Source organism: Sciurus vulgaris (genome assembly GCF_902686455.1).
Source record: "Sciurus vulgaris genome assembly, chromosome: 14".
NCBI lineage: Eukaryota > Metazoa > Chordata > Mammalia > Rodentia > Sciuridae > Sciurus > Sciurus vulgaris.
In genome coordinates this window covers 24,628,287-24,635,286 of record NC_136475.1, presented here as the reverse complement: position 1 = coordinate 24,635,286, position 7,000 = coordinate 24,628,287, and positions in this window count along the sequence as shown.

The window sequence follows — 7,000 nt, the reverse complement described above, 5'->3', positions numbered from 1 at the left end:
TTTGCTGTTTGCTGTTTTCAGCTGCTGAGTTTGTGTGAGTATGTGTGTGTGTTGGTATTGGGGATTGAACCTAGAGTTGCTTTATCACTGAGCTACAGCCCAGTCCTTTTTACTTTTTTTTTTTTTTTTTTTTTGCGAGATAGGGTCTTGCTAAGTTGCTGTGGCTTACCTTGAACTTGAAATCCTCTTGCCTCAGGTCCTCAAGTTGCTGGAATTACAAGAAGTGCTACCATGCTTGCCTTGGGTGCTGAGTTTCAGGGTCATTTTTATGTATCCACGGATAAGCAACACAGTACTTGTTAGGCCAAGACGTGTTATGTGCTCACACTAGCCTTTGCATATTGCAGCAGAACCCTCTGAACCCTCTGCTCTGAGTCATAACCGAATCCTTCATCTGTGCCCAGTCCCAGACACTCCCTAAAACCAGGACTTAACTCCAGCCTTTGGCTTGTCGATGTGTCACATATGGAACTAGTAAAGGGAAGAGAAGGAAATTCTTTGCACATTATTTTCCATAAAACACTGGTCAGACTTTCTAAAACTAGTAATTTTATAGGATCTTTCTCTCCTTAAAAGATAAGTAAAAGTTTATTTGCTGCTCCCTAACCTTGCTTATATAACTTCCCATATGCTCCTCATTCATACTTTTCAATGTCTTTTTTGGACAGTATATGGTACTTTAGAGACAATTTGATCTTTGAGAGTTGTGCTCTGTTTTTCAGTCACCTGATTTTCCTTGAGAATGCACAATCTATTCCACAGTTTATTACTTTTTACTTGTCAGCGTCACAGGTTCCATGATTACTCAGGAATGACATTTTGCAAAACATAAGGCAGGAAAAGCAAGAACATAAGGTCACTCTGCCAAGCTAATCAGATCCTGATCTTGACAGAAGCTTGGAGATAGGCCATTCATCATTAGCAGGAAATCATTTTATTGTATTTTGTGATTTAAGGAGATTGGGATATCTTCCCCCACCCCTCATACTGGAGACTGAACCCGAGTCCTCTACCACTGAGCTATATCCCAAGGTCTTTTTTATTTTATTTTTCTTATTTTTGTGACCAGGTGTTGCTCAGGTTGGCCTTGAACTTGTGATCCTTCTGCCTCGGGCTCTGTAATCCCTTATTTGGGATTACAGGCCTGTGTTGCTCTGTCTGGCAAGGGCATTGGGATTTCTTCATATCCATAAAAACCATCTCTGCATTTGGAGGACTATCTGGGATTGTACATTGTTCCACTGTGAGGGGGTTTCAGGCCCCTGAGCATGTGGACATGTGCTTGCATGACAGGAGAAGAGATGGGGATCAGAAAGTGGGCAACATCCAGTTCCCTTAACCAACTTGCTTCTTAATTAATCACAGAACTCTAGATTAAGAACCAACTTCAAGAGATCATTAAAAATTCTCATCTGGTCAGGCACAGTGACACACCACCTATACCCAGTGATTCGGCAGGAGAATTGCAAATTTGAGGCCAGCTTTGGCAATTTAGCAAGATCCTGTCTCAAAATAAAAAAATAGAAAGGGCCAGGAATTAGCTCAGTGGTGGAGTGCCGCTGGGTTCAGTCCCCAATATGGCAACAACAACAACAACAAAATAAATAAAACAATAACAACAACAAAAACCTCTATTTGAGCTCTGACCTCCACAGCTATGTCTTCTATAAAGTCAGGGTTGTGGTATGACAAGAGGTAGCACTGATGATTGATCATAGGCTCCCGGGTCCTCCCAGAGCTCAAGCACTAGAGTTGGATCATCTCAGCTCAATTTCCCAACTGTCACTCATTTTTGTTTCAATGTTTTCTTTTTGCCTTCCCAGAACCTTTCACTGTCCCTTCCTTTGAAAACAGCACTTCCTTTGGGGCAAAATGATTCATCTTCTCCAACCATGGGCTCTGAAAGTTCTAGTTGCAGTTGTTCCCGAGGTCGTTGATTCCTTCCCTCTTCTATGTTCAGATGCTGATGTATTATTACCAAGATTATTTTAATAATACTCATCAACTCTTCCTTTTGTTATATAATACACTAGGCAGTCTTTCTACTAAGCTGGTTAGAACTGAATGCTTGCCTTCCTTCCTTCCTTCCTTCCTTCCTTTCTTTCTTTTTGCTCTGCTGGGTTTGAACTCAGGGTCTCACACATGCTAGGCAAGCACTCTACCACTGAGCTACACCCTCAGCGCAGAATTGACGTTTTTTCTTTGCACCCACTTACAAAAGAATCCCAATTAGTTCAGCTGTGTTAGGTGTTGTGGCATAAATAAAAGGAGAGGAAATTATGGTCTATTTAAAACAGAAAACATATGAAACAATTGAAAATTATATAAAGTGGTAAATGAAAATAATTATTATAATAATCTGGTAGTGGATTGAATAATCTTCAGCTTTAGTACTTTAAAAGCAATATTGTAGAAAATGAATAAAATTGCCCAGTTTCTGCATATTAAAATGTCATATGCTAAGCATTAAACCTCTCACTGATTAAACACTACCTATGATATTGTGCTCCAACCTGACATTCTGCCACTTTTGTGTGGAAAACTGAGCTGTGAGCTGTTGTTGAACATCTAAATGTTTGAGTATAATTAAAATAACCTTGGTAATAATACATCAGCATTTTAACATGGAAGAAAATGTTTGAAACATTTGAATGATTAAAAACTGAGAAAGTGACAAGATATTAAATAACCTTGATCCTTGTCACTTGTGTTTAATATAATTAAAAAATCCAAGGGTCATGGAAAAAGTGGTTTTATGAAAGGAAAAAGACAGCAATGGCTTAGGTTTCTTACAGGAGGCTCAGGGAATGGTCCTTGTCTGGGTTGAGCTGCACTAAAAAAAAAAAAAAAAAGAAAAAGAAAAAGAAAAGAAAAAGAAATTGCAACCTTAAAAACAGGTGGTAACTTTGAAGTATTATTTTGCCCAGAAACCATATTCATATAATACTATGAGGTTTTTAAAGGACACATTGAAAAAAATGTCAATAGCCAATGGCCACAGCATAGGTGGAAACCTTATTTGTAAAAACTGAGATGTGACATCTTTGGGAGGTCACTCAGTGTGAAGACAGAGAATGATTGGTGGGGTAGAACATAGAGCAAAAACTAAATCATGAACAGGATCTCAAATCATGCTTGGAAAATGTAGAACCTTAAAAAGAGAGTTTGTTCAATGAGATTCACCTATTCCATGGGCTTTTCTGAATTATTTGAAAACAAACAACAACAGTCATTTTTTGGTTGAACAATTTATGTGAATTCTATATCCCTTTGAAAAGGAATCTATAGAGGGGAAAATTCTAAAATATTAGATGTCCTATAAATATTTTGTTCATTTTCCATTAGATTTTTTACTAGTTCTCTATTTATCATGAATTTGAGTTGTCCATGATCATCTCCTCTCCCAGCCTTCATGACTCCCAATATTCCAATTAATTGGAAGCTGACTAGACCATGATTGCTGTAGGACTTCAAAGGCAGTGAGTACTTAAGTGCTGGCTATTCAGTAATAGATTCAAGGAGAAGGTTGCACTTAACTTGAGCCTTGATAGATGGGAAGAATTGCAAATAATGTTGAAGAATTAATTTATATATTCATTCATTCAACAAATATTATATTATATATATTTTAATATATTATATATATTAATTGGTAATGGACCTTTATTTTATTTATTTATATGCAATGCTGAGAATTGAATCCAGTGGCTCACATGTGCTAGGCAAGTGCTCTGCCACTGAGCGGCACCCCAGCCCTCATTCACAAACATTAAGTGACCCTATTTATGGGGCTGTTCTAAGTACTGAGGAAACAGATACAAACAGGATAGAATCTCTGACCTACAGCTGTGGTGGGAGAAGCAACATTCATGAAAGCAAGTTTTTCAATGATATGTGCTCTGGAAGAAAGCAAGATAGGATGAGGACATAGGTATGATGCCCATCCTAACCAGTGCCCTTGATATGCATGAGGCTTTCTCTCCTGGTTTGATTTGTGACACTGAAGACAAACCTTCCTCCTGGACCAATGCTGAGGAGCCCAGGCCTTTCCTAGGCCCTGGAGGATCTTGTAGCCATGGCAATGAGCCATAGGCTTCTGTTTGTCTGTGAGACTCTTCAGGGAATCACCTAGTCATGGGGCAGACAGGATCCTGCCTGGATGAGGCGATATTTACAATAAATGCTAAGAGTAAAAAGCGGAAGCAAAAAGACCAGGATGGCATGGGTAGTACTCTGTGCAAGGGATGACCGTGGCCTTCACTTGAGTGGTAACAGTGGAAATGGGGAGAAGTAATGGAGGCAGGGCTGATCCTGAAGAGCTGGTAGGACTTCCTAATGGACAAAAAGAAAGGATTCAAGAAGGACTTCAATACTTTTTACCTGAACAACTGAGTCAAGTGTGGTAACTTTTATTAAGATAAGAACCCTCAGGAAGCATGAGTTTGAAGTAAAAGAATCAAGAATTCTCTTTCGGCCATGTTAAGACTGGGATACCTACTAAACACCTAAGTAGCAGTATCTGTGGGGAGTCGCTATCTGAACTGAGAGCTTAGAAAAATGTTTGAACCTGGAAATATAAAACTGTGAGTATCATGTGGCAGTGGTTTTTAGTAGAGATATTTGCATCTAATGTAAGGATACTTACGTTCTTTCTCCATGGAACACTGGCTATTCAGCATAGCTGAATGTGTTAAGAACAGAAAAAGTAGAAAATGGTCTTTATGCAATCTACTTTAATTGAATATTTATTTACATTGGTGGAAAAAAATGAGCGAGGCTATTCTGGTTATTCAAATAATATCCATAGCAATAAACAGTGTAAATTTTATTTGAAATGTAAATTGCTATGCTAAATTTGTCCAGAACAAAGGCAAACATGACCTGATATTAGGATCCCTGCCACTGATCCAAGAAGTGGATCCTGCCTGCCCCCTGTGTGAGGAGGTAACCAGATTCCACCAGGAGTCTCACAGACAAACAGGAAGCCTATTGCTCCTCACCATGACTTCAAGAGCCTTTGGGCCTAGAAAGGACATGCGCTCCTCAGTATGGGTCCAGGAGAAAGGTTTGTCTCCAAGTCTATCAAATCAGATCAGGAGAGAAAGTTTAGCACGTAAAATGTGCTGGTTAAGGTAGAAATGCATCACGAGGCAGGGGAAGGGAAGGAGTCTGGCACATCAAAAATCATTGACACTAACTCAAAAATAAAAATAAGGAATAACTCCTGAAGATATTAATTAAACTGCCCCGAAGGTAGACATGAATGAAAAAGAAAGTATGCTGCCATTGATTGTGCATATGCGTGTGCATGTGTGTGTGTGTGTGTGTGTGTGATTCAAACCCAACACATATTATGACTCAATACATAGTTGTGTTGTGTGTGTGATCCAACTCCAGCACACTTAACTCCTTTATTTTTCATACACACTCGCATGTGTGCACACACATACACCCCATGTTGTCAAGCCTGTAATATGAACTCAGCAGAGAGAATGGGACTGGTAGTGTTGTTAGCCTAATGTCTTAGTCCATTCAGGGTACTATTATAAAATACCTTAGACAAGGTAATTAATAAACAACAGAAATTTATTGCTCACAGGTCTGGAGTTTGGGAAGTCCAAGGTCAAGGCTTCAGCAAATTTGGTGTCTGGTAAGAGCTCATTCTCTTCTGCTTCATAGATGGCACTTTCTTGCTCACATGGTGAAAGGGGGTAAACAAGCTTCCTCAGACCCCATTTATAAGGGCACTGATCCCATTCCTGAGGACCACTCTCAGGATCTAACATCTCCTAAAGGTTCCACCCCTCATGCTAATGGGGATTAAGTCTCAAACTATGTGTTTGGGGTGATTACAAACATTCAGATCACAGCATCTGACTCCTCTGAATGATAGCCAAGTCCATTATGTACTTGGGTTCAATTTCCCATTTCCAAAAGAGTGGTAATAATGGTTGTCCTATTGATAAACAATGTATAAATTCATTAACTAATGAATCTACATAAAGCTGAAAGCACTAGGACCTTAAAAATGCATAGAATGTTTTAAATAAAAATATCTACAATTTAGTTAGTGTCTCTATGTGAATGATACTCTTCCGAATTTTACTCAATTGATTCTATGAGCTTCATATATATCATCATCATCATTTTACAAAGGAAGAACTGGTCTCAGAGAGTTTAATGTAACTTGTAATCAGCAGATCTGGTATAAACACAGATCCATTAGACCCATAATCATATTCTTTGCACATAGGTATTAGTGATGACAAATTTTCCAGTTCCTTTTACGTTAATTAAATCCAAAAACACTGCATTGTATGTATCTGAAAATATGATTCCTAATGGATGTTATCCAGCACTGGTAACACCTCATATCTGAAAAGCAGCTTATTATTATTTTTTGGTTTCACTTTCTCATTTAATTCTCCCAATGTTGAGAAAGAAGCACTTTAATCCCCATTTTATAAATAATGAAAACTGAAACACAAAGATGTTAAGTGCTTTGCATAAAGTAACATTTAAGTGGTTGAGCCAGGTTTTAAACAGGAAACATCTCATTCCAAGTCATCATTTTTCAATACACAGGTGGAAGCTGATTTGAGACTGTGGAACACTGAACGAAAGATTGAAGGGGAAAAAAGTGAAATTTCTAAAAAGGTTTTTAATTCCCAAAGGATATTCATCTTCTTTTCACTACCCAACCACCAAAGCAATTTATATTAAGTATACTGTGTACACGCTTATTCTTTTAATAAAAACATTTTGAAATGTTATGTGGTTTAAAGTATTTTCCAGTGTGTTAAAATTACTACGGATGGATATTTGCAACTAGACTTTTTTCTCTTTATTCCAGGTAAATCACATGAATCTAATTACTTTTAAAATGAGGAATAATTTAAATATGACCAAGTTTCAAAGGACATCAATTCAATTCAATAAATATTTATGAAACAACTACTATAATCCAGGAACTGTTCTGTGCAACCGACAAAATAAAAAT